Here is a 19,534-nt window from a genome sequence, read left to right as displayed (position 1 = left end):
ATATTTGTCTTAAAATGCTTCATACTCGATCAGTAAAAAATTTATTATCATACCGTTCGTCCCATTAGACACATAAGTTAATTTTAGACTGAATAATGTTTTCCTATCAGCAGATGGATTCAAGTAAGCATTTAGAATTAAAGTTGTGGAGATGTAGCATACCTAAAGATTAAGAGATTGTAGACAACAAGAACAGTTTAATAAATTACAGTAAAAGTATTGTTTAAATATGAACAGTTACATAATTACATTAACTGGAAGCTACGAGTGGATTATTCAACGGAAAATTTCACACTTTCTAATGTTCCCTGGGATATACTGAGAGTATTTATTTTTGATTTTTAATCGGGTTTTCCCAATTCATTTTTATCACGTGGAAAAAAGTTTTAATTTATCGAAATTGTTTACTAAATATTTTACTTTATGCTAGGATAGGACTCGACAGCTCAGTCCCTGATGTTGAACAAATCTCGAACCTGCTCATAATTGGATAAAATAGACGTACATTGTGCCTCGATAGTACATACACCTACCATCAAATTTATTTTTGCTTTGATTTTGTAAACTTCAACAAAATAGGACAAATTTTATGAAACTTCTATGGGTTTCTCCATACATTAGAGAAGTTTTGTGCTACTTAGAGTAGTTCTGCAAAGTCCAGCAAAGTGTTTTAAACTTTGAGTAAGTCACAACTACATCGTGGAAAGCTAAAAAGTATAAAAAATTCTGCAAGCTTTAAGGACGCCCTACAAGTTTCGGGAAAGTCTAAATTTTGGAGGATTTCTAACTTACAAGGAGATCCTTAAAATTTCAGATAATTTGTACGACACTCAGGTTAGTTATAGTTTGTTTTTAACAAACTTCAGAGCATCGCAATGAACTTTAAGGATGATGATGTATGGAATTTGGGAAATACTTCTGACTTTAAATATACTAATAATTTCTATAGAAAGCAGAATGTTCACGATTTTCACACACATTTTACGAACGTCGGGAAATTCTGCGAACTAAATATTTAGAAATATTATTACAGTTTCAGTAGATTTTGTTAACGGCTATCGGTGATTCAGTCAAGCTGTACTGAACTTCAAGAAAATCCTACGATATCAAGTAAAATCTTTAGAATCTCTAGAATGTTCGCGAAGTTTCAAGAATATTCTAAAAATTTATGGAAGAGTTTTAAACATCAGGGGGCATCTGCACATTTTATAACATTCTATCAAAAATGTCAAGTGCATTTCATGAAACTCACAATTAACTTCAACGAAGTATTTCGAGAAAAACTAACAAAATTAGAAACGTGACGAATATCAAAGAAGATTTTAGGCGATTATGAAGGTTTATATCTAGAGCGATGATAAAACGGTTTTTGATGAACGACCTTCAAACATTATGTGCATAAAATTTGAGTGCTGAGTCCCATACATTCTAGTAGATACAATGTTTGGAATGGAATGGGTGAGATTCGCACGACTAGCGACTTCGATAGAAGCTGGTAGTGTTCATAGAGCTGAAAAACGCATCTAAATGAGCATTTTCTCAATACCTCGTTTGGGATCTTGTAAATAGGATTAATAAAATGTATCCACTATGTTGGTGTGGTTTAAGAACTATTTCCTAGCTCAGTAAGACCTACCTTGTGTAGTCAAAAACTATGGTTTATATACTCTTTAGCTCATATGCCGGCATGATTTTAATTTAAAGTTATTTCGCCTTTGCAAATATATTTAAATCTCCGTTTTCGGGGTTTTTGAAGTTCATTGGCGATCAAAAAGTGAAAGAAATAAAAAACAATCTGAAATCTTGTATGCAACTGAGTAGAATTGTCATCGCAACCACAAACTGGGAACTTTTAACCCACCAAATTTTGGGTTGTTCCTATAGTTTTATAAACTGTACTGTTATTATTAAACGAATAAAAAAATACAAAAAATTCCTTCTGCTTCAGGAAAAACAAAAAATGATGAAAATCTTCAGGGAATTTCAAACAAATCTTACGAATTTCAGAGATTTAGGATAATTCTAGAACTTTCAAAAAGTCCTACGAAAATCAATGAGACCAAGGAATGGACTCCATTTTCAACCATCCTGGTTGATGGAAACCATAACATTTTAAGGTTAAGTACTCGGTGATAGGACAATTTATCGCTAATGGGGTGATGAATTTTGTGATAAGTAGGGGAGAGTGAGGAGACTTGATCCCCGGGGAGACTTGATCCCATCATTGTAACTCAAAGGCGGATCAGAATACATTAATCGAATATACTATAAAGTTGCGTAGTTTTATCTAAACAGAAATTTCATTAACACAGAAAAAAGAAATTGGACTTTTGTGTAACCGAATTTTTACCGATTTAAAAAAAAGTCTCAGAAGAACCGAAGAAGATTTATTTTTCAAATTTTCAAACTTTTATAAAATTGATAAAATCACCCACTACATACTCTACTTTTGCATACAGAATTACAGGAAAATGTCAGTTATATGAATACGTTATGATTGAGCTGATTCTTTTGTTCAACTATATTTTTACTAAAGTTTGCTGAAATAGATGCTATGGGTTCACTTGATCCCTTCAAATTCGTGGAGATTTGATCCCCTTCGCCATACTTCATACACACCACTGAAAATAACCAAATTCACAACAGAACAATTGAAGTCATTGTTGTCATAAAAAATATCAAAAATGAACGCTTCATCGTAAAGAAACATAACTGTAATTGTTTACTACAGTATACGTAGAAACCATTCATCCCACATTTGACGTTCCTCAACCATAATAAAGACAGCTTTCAAATAATTGCACGGAGATTTTGGGAATTCGTAAAAAAATCAGGTGAGAGATGCGTAATATGTAGTAACAAAAATAACAATATCTAATCATGACAATTTAATCAATACTACGATCCATTTATAAAATTGATTGGGGTAATGTACCCGTTTTTGCCCTATTAAGAAGGGTACCACATTATTACTACAATAATTTTATTATTTCAGCTTTTTGATTTGTTATTAAGGTCCATTTTTTTATTTCGATTATAGAGGTTTTAACGTTAAGGTCATTCGCCTCTTATTAAGAGCCAATATAATAACAAAATTGTCTTGAGAATGGTGAAAATCTTCTGTTTGAGCGCAGCAAAATCTCTAATCGAGTACCCCCATTATCGCAATACCATTTGAGTCAATGCGTTGAGCAAAGATGGCAGACGCTGCTCTAACCAAAGGCTTCAGATGGGTAGAATGATAGTAGAAACAGGGCAAAAATAGGCTTATTACCCTACATGCTCTTTTAAACACGTTTTCATACAGGAATCAAGTGTTCCCAAATTAGGGATCGAGTCTCCACTAATCCAAGAATTTTCCATTTTTTTGTTGTTTTCCAGAAATGCTCATAGCTCATGTCCAGTATAATATTTCCATGCAATTTTTTTAATGATTATTAGTCATCCCTAGAAACAATATAAAACTACAAAAAAATACATAGTTTTTTATCATTCCACGGAGTTGGACTGAAAAATAAAAAAGGGGATCAAGTCTCCTCAGTCTCCCCTATTATTTGCTAAACTCCGAATATTTTCGGAGATAAATATATTAGAACCGGTTTGCACGGAGTTGTGCCGGGCCAACACGTAGAATTTAAGGGGCGCTTAAATATTTTGAAATCAGTGTAAATGATTGCAAAGGTAATTTCAAACTGATAAACTCAAGTGAATATTTTGTTTTACAAGTTTAACCACTACTGTTTGGGCCATCGAAATTAAAAAAAAAAAAAACAAGAAATAAAAAAATCAATCCACTTAACGTTCAAAATCGGGCTGTTTAATATATTATGTAAATATATTGGTTTTAATGCTTAACTTTTACAATCTTTGAACATTTATTGGTCCATGCATGTCTGATAACTAATGATGTCTCAGACGATGATTCAGGACTGCAGAATTTGCACAGTCAAAATCTTCTCCGGAGAGGAATTTTTTGGGATCATCTTTACAACTGTTATTTTGTATTTTTCCTAGAATTTTTTCATGAGAACAAATGAATATCCAACTATACGCAAGAAACAACACTATATTGGTTTTTGTCCAAAAACATTACGTGAGTCCTGGGTTAAGTGGTTCCGAATAAGTAATTACCTCAACCGCGTACTAGCTTCGTCGTGTCTGCATAAATACATCTAGTTGAATCGACTAGACACTAGAATGTTGAACACAATTCTCTTTAAAACCCCGAGAATAACAAAAATTCAATTTCTCTTCCCTCTCGTAAACAAACGTAGAATTTTGCTAGGCCCCCCGTTTCCCACCACAATGAGTCTAAGTGGTTTATAAACGGCTTCTAACGTTATTTTTTTACTTTTATGCTTTTTTATGTGAATCACATGAATCAGGTGACAAGGTATAAGTCACATAATTTTATTGTTCAAGTCAATTTTCATGAAATTGGTTCATATAGAATAAATTTTTAATCTAAATAAGCGCAGTACAGTACAAAACCAATAGATTGCGAAAAGTTTATATTGCTTTCAACAGGAATAAACAAAATAAGAATATGTTTTTTTACGTGGCAAATGAAGCGGATTCTGTCCTAGACTTTGTCTGTTATTTGACGATTTTTTAAGGAACGATTACAAGCTTATTAATTATAACGTTGCGAATAATAATAATAGTAACGCAGAAACTGAGTAGTGAAAATAATCGTATGATTCCTAACCAATGTTGAAACATTATTTGGGACATTGGAAATAAAGTAAGCAAAATAAATACTTATGTATTCTTATCTTGGATTGGTGCAATAGTATGTATTTATATCATACATTCAATAATAAAACAGCATTTACATGTTCGCCAGGTTCAAGGGCGTATTCAACATAATCAGAACTAGAAATGGTACACTGAAACCTCAACTTATTTTATTTTGTCAGTAGAATGTCCTAAATAGCTATCTGAACGTTTATTTGTAGACTCATTGTAATGTGTTTGAAATAACGATCAGAGGCTTTTCAAATTTTAAATATCTTCAAGACATTTATTTATTTCCCTCGTCGCTTAACTCGCTATTGTTGAATAAGGCGAATGATAATGCTGTTGTTCGCAATATTTTAAAATACACATCGATATATCATTTGCCGTCCTTATCAAATACGAACAACACGCTTATGTCAATTCCCACATGAATATTAATCTTTTTTGCCGAATAAAAATCATAAGTTACACTGCTATGTATAACTTTACACACTGATATATGTTTCCAAATTCGTAACGTAATATTAATATTCCTTTTAGGAATATTACTATAAGTAAAAGCTTTGTTAGTGTATCCATACCAACATGCGGACCAAGCCCGAAAAAAGCAATCCAAACAGGTAGTAAAAATATCAAACGAATGCTTTCGTCTGAACTTCAAATCAACGTGTCATGCCACCTTGTATTCATGGGACTACGAACGACCGGTAGCGCTGATCGATACATCAACGCAGTTCATGTATTGTGAGAACGTAATCCAATGATAGCTTTAAACTGCAATAGATTTTTTTGTACCTCGCCCGAATATGGCGTTCATTCAAATGAACGCACTGCCCCCGTTGGTTCGATCGAATATGTTACGAAGGATTGCGCAAAAAGCAATGTGTAAAATGAAATCAGTGACATGACTGTGAAAATTGGAGACTGCACAACCATGCCATTCGAAGTGACCTCTGGGGTCCCACAGGGAAGTCATCTTGGACCCTTCATATTTTTACTCTATCTAAATGATTTAAACTTTTCATTGGAATGCTTTAAGTTGTCATTCGCCGACGACTTCAAACTATTTCACGTAATCAAAGATTCTGAAGATACCGATTTTCTGCAGACACAGTTGGATATTTTTTCAAATTGGTGCAGCGTAAATAGGATGGTATTGAATCCTTCAAAATGTTCCGTTATCTCTTTCTCCCGCAAACGCACGATAATTAAATATGACTACAAGATTTCGCAAACCATTCTCTAGCGAGAGTCATCCGTAAAAGACTTGGGGATTCTACTAGACTCTAAAATGAATTTTAAGGATCACATAGAATATACAATTTCCAAGGCCTCTAAGTTACTGGGGTTTATTTTTCGTGTTTCGAAGAACTTCGACGATATATACTGCTTAAAGGCACTTTACTGTGCTCTGGTTCGTTCAACGCTTGAATATGGTGCTGTTATTTGGGCACCATATTACCAAATCGATATCCAGCGCATCGAAGCTATTCAACGCAAATTTATTCGTTTCGCTCTTCGTCGACTTCCATGGAGAGATCCACTAAATCTCCCGAGTTACCAGGACCGCTGTCAACTTATCAATCTCGACCTGCTGTTCGTTCGACGAGATGTCTCTAAAGCTATTTTCTTTGCTGATCTGCTACAATCACGAATTGATTGCTCTAATCTCCTACAATATGTGGATTTCAATATTCAATCTCGTAGTCTTCGATTTCATCCCTTTTTAAGAATACCTTATGCCAGGACCAATTACGGGTATAATGAGCCATTTGCTAGCATGTGTCGTCTATTCAATCGTTGTTCTAATGTCTTTGATTTTCACTTGTCCCGAGATGTTGTAAAGCGATTGTTCCATAATACCCTGTCATATCAATAATAATCTCAGTATTAGTTTGTAAGCGTAAATATTGTTCTCGTAGTATTAGTTATAGTGAATCGTTTATATGTATCATTTGGATGTTTGTAATCTGTTGGTACAAAAGATGAGGAGGTTTTATGCCTGCTGGAGAGCGAGATTGAAAGGATTTCAGCTCCAGCGGGCTTTTCTCTGCTCCCAAATAAAACAATAAAACAAAACAATAAAACAATAAGCAAGTACTGACTTCGAATACTGGCTCTGAAATAAATGCATATTTCAGCGGGAATTGCATGTCTGATCCGGAATTACCGTCAATACCTCCAGCCAACACACATGGTTTAAAATTTGTTTCTTGTAATGAGTTGGATGTTGCAAGGGCAACACAATCAATTAAATCGAATGCTGTTGGGTTGGACGGTATTCCTCTACAATTCGTGAAACTTATTGTACCCTTTGTCCTAGCTCCTATTACCTATGTTATCAACACAATTATTTTGACCTCCAAATTCCCACGTGCTTGGAAAGCCTCAAAAGTGATTCCCATTCCAAAAAAAGTCAGGGACAATGATTTAAATAATTTGCGACCGATAAGTATATTATGTTCCTTGTCAAAAGTTTTTGAAAAAATAGTCAAGCAGCAAATACAAGACGATATCCACGCTTTCAATTTATTAACGCCCCACCAATCTGGTTTCAGACCCGGTCATAGTACAACTACAGCGTTGCTGAAAATAAATGATGATATCCATCGTCACGTGGACAGAAAAGGTGTTGCTTTCTTGCTTCTTCTCGACTTTTCAAAAGCGTTCGATAGAGTATCGCATACAAAACTGATGAAAAAATTATCTAATCAGTTTAGCTTTTCAAGAGATGCAGTACACTTGATACAATCGTACCTTGGTCATCGCACTCAAATGGTTGAAATACATAATTCACTTTCAAGGCCCATTGAAATTGTATCTGGTATACCACAGGGGTCAGTTCTGGGTCCCCTACTATTCTCCATGTACATCAATGATTTGCCATCTGTACTTCAATACTGTTCGATTCTCATTTTTGCGGATGACGTCCAACTATATCTGTGCTCTTATGATACAACTATAATGGAAATGGCCAGGTTAATAAATTCTGATCTCGATAATATTAATCGTTGGTCAGCACGTAATTTACTCCCAATCAATACTGTTTGGGCCTAGGGGTGGCCCTTGGTGTAGAAAATTTGCAGCTTGCTGTTGGTGGCCGGCAATGTTTATAAATGTCCGCAGACAAATACAACTCCTCAGATGGACCACCTAAAACAATCTGCAAACAACTTATGTGGACTGTATTTAGGAAAACCACTTGCAACTGGATGTGATTTATTGGAAGGAAAAACACTTTTTGCACTTCACACTTTAATCTTTTATTTTCACTCTTCACTTGTACTTCACACTTTACTTGTTGAAATAAAACTGGTTGCTGCGATGCGCAGAACGCGTGTATTTATATTACACGCCACGCGTTCTAGAAACGCGTGGAACATTCGCTCACTGACGATGATGTATTACCGCGCCTGTTGCTGTTGCTACTGTTGTATGCGAGTCAAATATCTGACATTTTAGTCTGGAATGTTCTTACCGGTTGGAGATTCTGCTCGATTATGAAGCGCTGAACAGAGGCGCGAACATACTCCCCCGGGCTGGGATGGATTCCCAGAATTATCAGGGTGTTCACGCTTAGGAAACCGGTTGTCCTCAATGGGAAGAATGGATAGCTTCGATGTGGAGCGCCTCAAATAGGAATTTCCTACATCTCCAGCGACTACCCATCCGAAATGGGTCTCTCGAAGATCCGGAAGGTCATCGGCCATTTGGAAAAATCCCGATTTTAGCAAACGGAAAAACTTGGATACACCGATAAGCATGTCTATATGGTTGGGCGTATGGAACTGCGGATCCGCCATTTGAAAACCTGCTGGTATCGGCCAATTGGATATATCGATCTTTGTTGTGGGAATCACTTCCGTTACTTTGGAAACGACCAAGCATTCTATCTCCATGCTAAAATTGCTGATTCTGGATAGAACTTCTGCGAGGATGATGGTCGACTCTCATCTCATGGTACCACCTTGACAGCAATTCACTGTTTAAATTGTGGAATATTTGGACATCGTATTTCAACTTGCAGACTTCCTAAAGGCGTGCTCTGTGGGAACTGCGGCTTTCGCGGATACCCATCAAATAATTGTCCATATTGTACAAAAAACTACGGTTCAGCGAGCGAAAACCGCCGTCCGCTGAATACTTAAATGCGCGTAATAAACCATCTGTTTCACCATATTTTGAACAAGCCACTGAAAACATTTATTCAACGAACCCATATCTTTTCTCAATCGTTTACCCATACCACAACGATAACCGACCGTATATTACTATCAGTTTATATGGGCATAATGTTCAGGCGTTATTAGACAGTGGTAGTAACATCACCCTTATCAATAAAACGGTGTATTCAAACTTGAAATCACCCAAATTATCCCCTCTTCAAAACCCAATTCTGTTGCGCACGGCGAGCGGGGAGCAGCTTGTGATCTCAGGACAACTTTACCTTCCATTTTCATTCAACGGTCAAGTAAAAGTCGTAGCCACGATGGTGGTTCCGGACCTTGCTATCAATTGTATATGCGGGATGGATTTCTGGAGAAAATTCAGAATAAAACCCACGATCCAACAATGTTGCCAATTGGAAACTTCCTTGACTGTTAATCATCCTCCTCCAGCCACGGTTCTTAATGCCGAGGAAAGGAAAATTATCTCTCAAGTGAAAACACTTTTCCTACCAGCAAAACAGGGGCAACTATCGTTGACACCTCTCACGGTACACAGAATCGAACTGCAAGAAGAATGGAAGAAAAAACCTCCCATTCGACAATTTCCCTATGTAATGTCCCCGAAAACACAACAGTTAGTTTCCGTGGAATTACAAAGGTTACTAAAGTCCGGGATTATCGAACCAAGTAATTCGGACTGGTCGTTAAATTGCGTGCCGGTGATCAAACCGAATAAGGTGAGACTGTGCCTTGACGCGCGAAAAATTAACGAGCGCACTGTACGAGATGCGTACCCCTTGCCTCACCCCTGTCGCATTTTAGGACAGCTTCCAAAAGCGAGGTATTTATCTACCATTGACCTTTCAGAAGCTTTCTTGCAAATTTCACTGGATCCTGCCTCTCGCAAATACACCGCATTCAGTGTACAAGGCAAGGGGTTGTATCAGTACACTCGCATGCCCTTTGGTCTGGTGAACAGTCCGGCAACACTAGCCAGACTAATGGATCGTGTCCTCGGTCATGGAGAATTAGAGCCATATGTCTTCGTTTACCTCGACGATATAGTCGTGGTAACGGAGACATTCGAGCAGCACGTGCAATTGCTCCGTGAGATCGCACGACGCCTAACACAAGCAAATTTATCTATAAACTTGGAAAAATCCCAATTTGGGGTGTCAGAAATACCATTCTTTGGATATCTCCTAGGTACAGAAGGACTACGTACGAACCCGGATAAAATCAGGCCGATCGTAGAGTACGCAAGACCAGACACTGTTACCAAACTTAGGAGATTCTTAGGAATGGCAAATTATTATCGGCGTTTTATTCCCCAGTTTAGTGAAGTTACGTCTGCCCTTACCGATTTGTTAAAAACAAAAACCAAGAAAATATGTTGGACCGATGACGCTGAAAAGGCGTTCTGTGCCATTAAAGAGTTATTAATTACAACTCCCATTCTTGGTAGCCCAAATTTCACTAAACAGTTCACAATTCAAACTGATGCCAGTGACGTAGCTGTTGCTGGCATCCTTACTCAAGAACAGGAGGGAGAAGAGAAAGTAATCTCCTATTTCTCTCACAAACTTTCGACTCCGCAGAGAAATTACCATGCTGCTGAGAAGGAGGCTTTGGCCGCCTTATTAGCCATAGATGCATTCAGATGCTACATTGAGGGGTATCACTTTACCTTAGTCACTGATTCATCTGCGCTAACCCACATTTTGAAAACTAAGTGGAAAGTAGGGTCACGCTGCAGTAGATGGAGCTTGGACCTGCAGCAGTATGATATGACGGTGGTGCACAGAAAGGGTAAAGACAATGTTGTCCCAGACGCCCTATCACGTAGTACTGCTGTTGTCCAAGATTCACCTACTCCGTCGTGGCACTCGAAGCTAATAGAGAAGGTATTAAAGCAACCCGATCAGTTCGTCGACTTCAAGATAGATGAAGGCCAATTGTTAAAATTTGTGACTGCGAAAAGCGAGCCATTTGACAGTCGGTTTGAATGGAAACAAGTTCCCAAACCTAACACCATACCCTCTATTCTCATAGAAAACCATGATAATGTTCTTCATATCGGGTTCAAGAAAACGTTGAACCGTATTCAGAAGCGCTACTATTGGCCAAAAATGGCCGCAACTATACGTGCGTTTGTTCAAGGTTTCCAAACATGTAAGGAGGTGAAACCCTCTTATGTACCGGTCGTACCAGAAATGGGAAAGATTCGGGAAGCATCCCGTCCATGGCAAATCATTTCAATAGATTTCATTGGTCCGCTTCCCCGTAGTCGCAAAGGTCACCAGCATATGCTAGTGGCGACGGATTATTTTTCTAAATGGGTGATGATTCACCCCATGAGGAAAATTGAAAGCTCGTTGATGTGTAATGTGCTCCGAGACCAGTGGTTCTTTCGGAACTCTGTCCCGGCAATTATCATTACAGACAACGGCAGTACGTTTACCTCCAAAGAGTTTAAGACGATGCTGGATCGCTTCGGAATTACCCATTGGTTGAACTCCAGGTACCATTCCCAAGCGAACCCAGTTGAGCGCGTAAACCGGACTATAAACGCCGCTATACGCACCTACGTTAAAGACGATCAACGCTTGTGGGACACTAAGCTCTCGGAAATTGAGCTTATACTCAACACAAGTATACACTCGTCCACAGGGTTTACACCGTACTACATAACACACGGTCAAGAATTATCGGAGGATGGTTCAGACCATCGCCTTTTCCGGCATGATCAAATTTTGGCCGACGAAGTGAGAGAAACTAGACGAAAACAAAGGTTTACAAGTATTTACGAAAAGGTCATCCAAAATCTGACCAAAGCCCATGAATCTTCTCGTAAACAATATAATCTTCGGCACCGGCAATTTGCCAAAGCATTTACGGCCGGCCAATTAGTCTTTAGAAGGAACATGAAACTTTCAAACGCGGGAGAGTACTATAACGCAAAATATGGGCAGCAATATCTCCCATGTAAAATAGTTTCCAAAATAGGAACGAGTTCATATGAACTGGAAGATCTTTCCGGAAAAAAACTGGGTATCTGGCCAGCAAAGCACTTAAAACCAGGCTGAATAAAACACAAACTTTGCATTATTTCACTTTATTTAGCTGTGTATTTTGTTTGTTCTGCATCGAAGCTGGAAGGTGACCTGAAAAGATAAACAGAACATGAAAAATTATAAAATAAAAAAAATTAGCATACCTTTCAATGAGCTGATTTGGTAATTGAGATGGCCAGCAGCATACATTGTGCGATGGTTTTTTTTGGCTTTACCTGAAAATGTAGATTAAAGCATTTAAACATCAATAAATAAACAAAATTTCCTGCATCTTACCTGAAATAAACAAGCACAGTCATCCTCGCCTTTAAATAACATATGTTTGTTGACAGCTCAGCTTGTTGACAGCTCAAGCAGTTGACCTAACGGGTGGCACAAAAGTAATCCCATAAGCACCCAGGTGGTATAATTTCCCAAATTTCAAGAACGCTAAACCCCTCGAATATTTTCGATGTTTTCCTCTAAATGAAATAGGGTAAAGCAGTTAATAGCGGTACCATATGTTCATCAGATGGTGCAACATAAAACCGCAAACTTAATCTGACTTATAAATTAGGGCGCCCTAGAAATTATTAAGATATTTGTGCATAAGTGTGTGAGTGGAAATCATGAATCAGAAGGGAAGCTTGCATGAATGATAGTGTATGAATGAGCGATGCAAATGGTTAGTGGGTAGACTGATCGAGGAAGAATGAGAAAGAGTATGATTGTGAAAGACATGAATGAGAGTATGTAAAGGGAAGGAAAGGAAGAGAAACAATTGTTATTAAATTTGTTTTTGTCTTTGGCGAATGGCTTTAGACAGTATCGGGATAGAAGAAAGACGGTATTAGAGTTTTGTCTTGTCTTCTACGAATTACATAACCTATTTTGTCTGGGCGGCAGCTGTTGACTTTTTATTCTGGAAGAGCATGGGGATGGCAAATGCTTATTTTTTCTGACGGACCCTGAGATAGCTAATTCACATTTCCAAATATGACCAAAATCACAAAAGTAGGCTGAGGCATGGCGAGTCTCACCGTTGGAGATTCACATAAATTGGAAGAAAAGAGCTCCCTAACGGGAAAAATCATTGTTTCAAATTAACTAGTATCTCCGAAGGAAGTAGGCCCATAGTTAAGGTCAATCTCTATATCTGTTTCGAGATTAAAGATTACAAATATTATTACTTATTTTTTTTTGCTTAATCTATAAAACAATTATTGCTTCGGCATGGCGAGTCTCACCGCATAAGAATCCCATAATGATCTGGAAGAAAAGAGCTCCGTGCTACGGAAAAATCATTGTTTCAAATTAATTGGAAACTTTAGGGGAAGTAGGCCCATGCCAATGAGTCATTAAAAAAAAAACCTTGTTTTTTTCATCCCGACTCCGGGAGGATTGTAACCTCCGAGTCCGGTTACATTAACTGCTTCCAATATATACGTGCACAATTGGATTAAAAATACATGTAAATAAATCTATTGATGAATCTTATCCTCTATTCCTTAGCTAAACATAAAATTATTTATAGTATTAAACTAGCTTAAACACTAATATTAACATTTCCTATTCCAACATGGTGTCAGAATTTGTCCCATTAAATAAACGCAAATGAATTAAAACAAATGAATTAAATTTATATTAAATTACTTAAGACTATGAATATACCCTATTATTGAATTTAAAATCAAATTTGAACTTGCTATAAAATGTTACCATACCCCTTGACGCCATAATCGCAACGGATATTCTCCTGTCATTCGGCACCGACTTTCACATTCAGGACATCAATAAAGATAAATACGGATGGAAGCGATGGATCAGGCCTCATTTTCGTAACAAAAGTTAAGAAATATAAAGTGTGCATATTAAAATTAAAATAATCATTCCAGTGACAAAAGTGACACGTGAAAGCAGAAGCCGACCGACCGACAACCCTGCACTGGGAGAGTTCGATTGTGTGCACGGTGGCCCCAGCTTTACAAAGTCGACCAGTTGGCCCAATCCGGGTGTGGACCTAGCCCGACCGGTTTCTTTCGTCGACGACGAAACAATCGATCCTGCGACCAACATCGAGGAAAGATTTCTGCTGCTGTAGCTGCTGCCGCTGGAGGGCGGTTTGATTTATGTTGCGCCAAATCGAGCAATCGTCGTGACAAGCAGATGGAGACGCCGTTTGCTACTCCACCGACATTGGAGGAATATTGAGGCCGGAAGTAATGGCACAGAAACCGTAAGCGCGTGTAAATCTTTTCCTTTTATTCTTTTTCTTCCTAAAAAAACAAAATTTCTTATTAAAATATTAAATGAATAAAATGGCCTTGTCTTATTATGCATGTATGAACATATTTGTTTAAAATCTTTACTGCCAGAGCCTTTTTCACAAAATATTTTCGGTTAGTTCTGCAGTTAGGGAAGACAGTCCGCAATTCTTCCGGAGCCAATTGCCCTCGCCGGGCAAACGATAGTGATCAGTTACAAGCATACGTTTTTGATTCTCCTATGCCAGTAATAGGGATGCATACTGGTTTTCTTTCCAGACCTAAACGGTTCGTCATTGATTCGGAAATTAAATTTACCGTGGAACCGTTGTCCAACAAAGCGCGGCAAGAAATAACTCCTCCTTTGCGATCTCGCACATTGACGACGGCCGTAAGAAGCATAGGAGTTTTCTGTAACTGGGAGTGGTTGTGCGAAGATGGCTCATTACCAAATCGTTCACTGCTGATCGATTCACGTGCTATCGACGAGTTTGTTGGCTGACTCACAAAACTTCCCTGTGACGCAACATTCTGCAACGGAGTTTCATAGTGCAACATGGTATGGTGTTTCTTTTGGCATTTGAAACATGACTTAGTGGAGTGGCATTGTATCGATCGGTGTCCAACTCGGAGGCAGTTAAAACAAATATTTTTCCTCCTCACCATTGCGAAACGCTGGCTGATCGATAACTTTCTGAATGACGGACACTTGAAGTTAAAATGATTGCACTCACAGAAGTCACACCGAGGTCCTTGTTTTGGCTGAGTTGTAGCTGTGTAGGCTCTGTGGAATGATGTCTTGGTGGTTTGTGGTACGGGATTGACATGCTGTGGCTTGATGGAAAATTCGTTGCGTTGTGATTGGTTTTGGCATCGCTCTAGTACGTAGACACGGTGTTTCAGGAAAGCAATGGTTTCGTCATAGGTAGGCAGTTCCCCACGCTTGTTTGTTGACTCCCAGTGTATCTTGATTTCGTCATCCAGCGCTCTAACCAGTATATAAATCAGCATCTGTTCTGAAACTCCAGTGAAATCCTGGCCAAGAAATTTGAGGTTCTCCACATGGCTGACAAAAGACTCGACGAGCGTTCGCAATTCATCGTAGCTCCCCTTGGACAACTTCTTCGTGTTAATGAGACCTCCAATGTGTAGATGAACTATGCGTCTTTTATCTTCGAAGCGTTCCTCGAGCAGCTGCCATCCCCGCTCATAGTTTCCATCGCTGATAGTTTTTGCGTCTATTATACCTGCAGCATCTCCGATGAGTGATTTTTCAAGATGATACAGTTTGATGCGGTTGGATTCGTTGGATTGATCCACCACATCACGGAACATCATCTTGAATCTCTCCCAGTGCTCATATTTTCCATCGAACGTAGGTATAGCACGTGGGAGAGGCTGTTGGACAATCACCAGCTGCTGATTGACGATGGACTGTGAAGGTGGCGGAATTAGTGGTGTCTTGGAAATTTCCTCGAGCCATGTTTCGAGCAAAATGGATACACTGTCGTGAAGATCCTCAAATTGCAGATAGCGCTGACTGTGTTCCTTCCTTTTGGCTGCAGGAATACTTTCAATGATTCGCTGATGATTGCTAGTAAACTCGGTGTAGGCTGCTTCTAACTTCTAAACACTTTTTGCACTTCACACTTTACTCTTTTATTTTCACTCTTCACTTCTACTTCACACTTTACTTGTTGGAATAATACTGGCTGCACTTAACACTTTACTTGTTGAAATAAAACTGGTTGCTGCGATGCGCAGAACGCGTGTATTTATATTACACGCCACGCGTTCTAGAAACGCATGGAACATTCGCTCACTGACGATGATGTATTACCGCGCCTGCTGCTGTTGCTACTGTTGTATGCGAGTCAAATATCTGACAGTTTATTCTGGAATGTTCTTACCGGTTGGAGATTCTGCTCGATTATGAACAGAGGCGCGAACAAATACTACTAAATCAAAAATAATGTTTATTACGAGACGTCAGCAACGCCCGCAATTACCGGATATCATTTTCAATAACGAAGTTCTTGTCTACGTCGAAAAGGTTTCAAATTTGGGTATTGTTTTCCAACAAAACCTAGAATGGGAAGATCATATTAATGGGCAGTGTGCAAAAATCTATGCTGGTATAGGCCATCTTAGACTTACAGCAAGTATGGTACCAATTGCGGTCAAAATAAAGCTTTTCAAATCCCTTGTACTCCCGCATCTAACCAATGGCATTGAGTTAACAGCGAATGCCCCTGCCGCCGCTTTGAATAGATTAAAAATTGCGCTCAATGGATGCATTCGTTGGGTATTCAATATACCGAGGTTTTCAAGTGTTTCTCATCTCCATGGCCAATTGCTCGGATGCCCTTTCTATGTTTTTCTCAAGGTACGATACTGTCTTACACTACACAAAATAGTTCACCAAGGCCCTGATTATCTATCAGCTAAACTAAATCCGGTTGGTAGTACACGGACCAGGAACTTTATCTTACCACGGCTTAACACAACGCATTATAGAGACTCATTCTTTGTGCGAGCAGTCAATAGCACGTGTACTGGGTTAGTACGTAAACGTCTTCTCCATTGTAAAAAAAAGATATAGTCGTGCTTGATAAAAACGAAATTTCAATGCACTCGTACGACCGATTAACAAGGTGAACAGATAAAATAAAAATAGAATGAATCGCGTTTGTAAAACACTAAAAAATTAAAAAAAAACTTTCAGCTCTATTGATGACCGGAATATAGCAAACATTCATTCATTTTATTCATTGCATCCGATTTTTAACTCGAATCACTTTAATCTATGCTATTTATTTTTAAACTTTTTTGACGTAGGACTACGTCTTTGTTTTCGATATGGGGGTGCACGTTGCAAATTCAACAAAAATGGTATGAAATTGCTTCAACAAAAATGGTATGTAACGAAAAGGTCCAATTTTAAACGCTTATAATTCAGCCATCTTACGGTAAATTTTCAATTTTGTTTTGCGCATATAGCTCAGAAATACTTCTAAGAATAGATTCCAGTAGATAAACCCAAAGATTTTTGATAGCATGGCATTAAAATTTTAAATAATGTTCAACATAGTTAAAATACTACGCATTTGCACACAGAAGGCTGCGCTTCCCTAGTCTGGCACGACAGATTTATGTATCTAACGCGCAACGCTTCTATGGATGACGTCACCATCGACTATTTAAAGAGCAGATTTGGTCGGGCAAGCTCAGTTAACTCTTGGACAGCAGGCAGAGCAGAGCGCTGCGCTGCATGCTCCCACAGCCAGTGCAGCAGAGGCTAGCGTCGTGGTACTAGTTGTCTCTTTCGCACCACTCATCATCACCAGCGTTGACTCATTTTGCTTGGTGCGTATCTTCCATTCGTGTACGGACACGATGCACTGGCACAGCTTTTTGATTCAAGCACGGTACACCGTTCGCTTGAGTTTATTGTTTGAGGCGAATGCGTAGGCATATCCAAGAGTTGCGTGTATGATAGAAATCTGAGCTTTTGTTGCGCGAAGCGAAAGCTTTCGGTTTTTCTTTGCTTTGTCGCCTCCATGACAGGTTAAGGGGACGAAAACTTTCTTAGCAACAAATTCACGCGAATGGATTGAAGAAAGTGCAACGAAGGTTTATTATTTACGTTTCATCAATTTATTGATTCCACGAGATTCATTTCCACTCAACCTATCCCGTTTTGATTCTACCAATACATAGGTACTACTATACTATAAAGCCTATTTATGAATGGATGCACTGTCACTCAAAAAATTGCTGCAAAAATTCATCTAAGTCCATGCATAAAACTATTTTCAATTCTTGTATATGTTTTGCTTCGATATATGATTAAGACCACTACATTTATGTGTACTTTAGGAAAATTACAATAACGGCAAAATAAAACTATAAAGCTTGTCCTATACAAGAACTGTTACTGTATTGTCTAAAACATGATTTTTAAGCATCGGCCTGGTTGTATGCGGTAACAATAGAAAACTTTTTCAAATTTTAAACCAGTTCCAGATACTAGTTCGGTTTTCCATCGCAGTTTTCTGTCTGCTTTCTTTAATCGGATTCGATCGCTCATTGTAAATAAAATGACCTGATGAGCAAGACGGTTTGATTCATGAAGTGAACTGTAGAAAGAATGATTAATTATTAATCCAAATGTAATAAGAAATTAAATATTTCACGTATTGCAGTCCTACGTCTGCAATTCGTACAACCCCATAGGGCTGTCCCTTGTAGTTTTATAATAACTAATATTTCGTTTAATAAGTAGAACTAATTTGATTTATTTAATTGTTTCATTTACATTATTCATTCTACTAATTTTATGATTTACTAGCTAATACCCATCGCGCGTTGCTGTGACTTTCAACGATATAGGAAGAAAACACAGTTTGTTCCGAAGCGCCATCTGGCGGCCAGATAATCCCCAACCAATAACTTCTAGTAACTTCACATGAAACTAATGAATGATCGAGCAGTGATATGTGCAAGAAATGCTTCATCTCACTGTTAGGTGGATTAAGTCTGATTTTTAAGTAAATTCGCCAGTACATGTGAACATAAAAGTACATTTCAATTTCCACTGTATTACAAGAATTACTGAAATATCCACACTTCCTTATTATATGAACTCAAGCACAAGTTTCTCATGAATCCGATCAATAACCAATATTTTTTTATATCTCTATTTTCAGAAATATTCCTTAAAATGCTGAGAATTGTTCTTTGATGGATGAAAAGGCTTTTTCGATGAATAGGACGTTCGCTATGCTTGACATATACATATAGCATCAGATTGATTGAAAGAAAACACAAAAACACATATGACATAAATCATGTAATTTGAACGATAGTTACAATATTATTTCACACTAGTACATTGAACAGATATCAAACTTAGTCCTAGCAACTCAACAAACATGATCTAAAGTAAATAATTTTATACACCGTATTATCGATGGCAATATAGGGGACTTTCTTTATTCAGTAATGAAAATATAATAAGATTGTGTATAAACTCACGTAGCTATAGAATACTATGTGTTGTTTAGTTCAATTATTGATAGTTGCATATATATATATATATATATATATATATATATATATATATATATATATATATATATATATATATATATATATATATATATATATATATATATATATATATATATATATATATATATATATATATATATATATATATATATATATATATATATATATATATATATATATATATATATATATATATATATATATATATATATATATATATATATATATATGTGTG

The 19,534-nt window shown here is 37.6% G+C and overlaps 1 protein-coding gene across 1 annotated transcript in view; it reads left to right on the top strand.

Annotated features, from left to right (window-relative positions):
* Positions 1 to 19,280, top strand: part of LOC131683055 (cAMP-dependent protein kinase catalytic subunit 1) — a 121,074-nt gene extending 101,794 nt beyond the window's left edge. Inside the window, exon 2 of the mRNA XM_058964869.1 lies at positions 18,936 to 19,280. The gene's annotated coding sequence lies outside the window, so the exon portion shown is untranslated. The remainder of the gene's footprint in view (positions 1 to 18,935) is intronic.
* The last annotated feature ends 254 nt before the right edge of the window (positions 19,281 to 19,534 follow it).

This window comes from Topomyia yanbarensis, chromosome 2 (assembly GCF_030247195.1).
Source record: "Topomyia yanbarensis strain Yona2022 chromosome 2, ASM3024719v1, whole genome shotgun sequence".
Lineage (NCBI taxonomy): Eukaryota > Metazoa > Arthropoda > Insecta > Diptera > Culicidae > Topomyia > Topomyia yanbarensis.
This window is presented reverse-complemented; position numbering and strand designations above follow the sequence as displayed.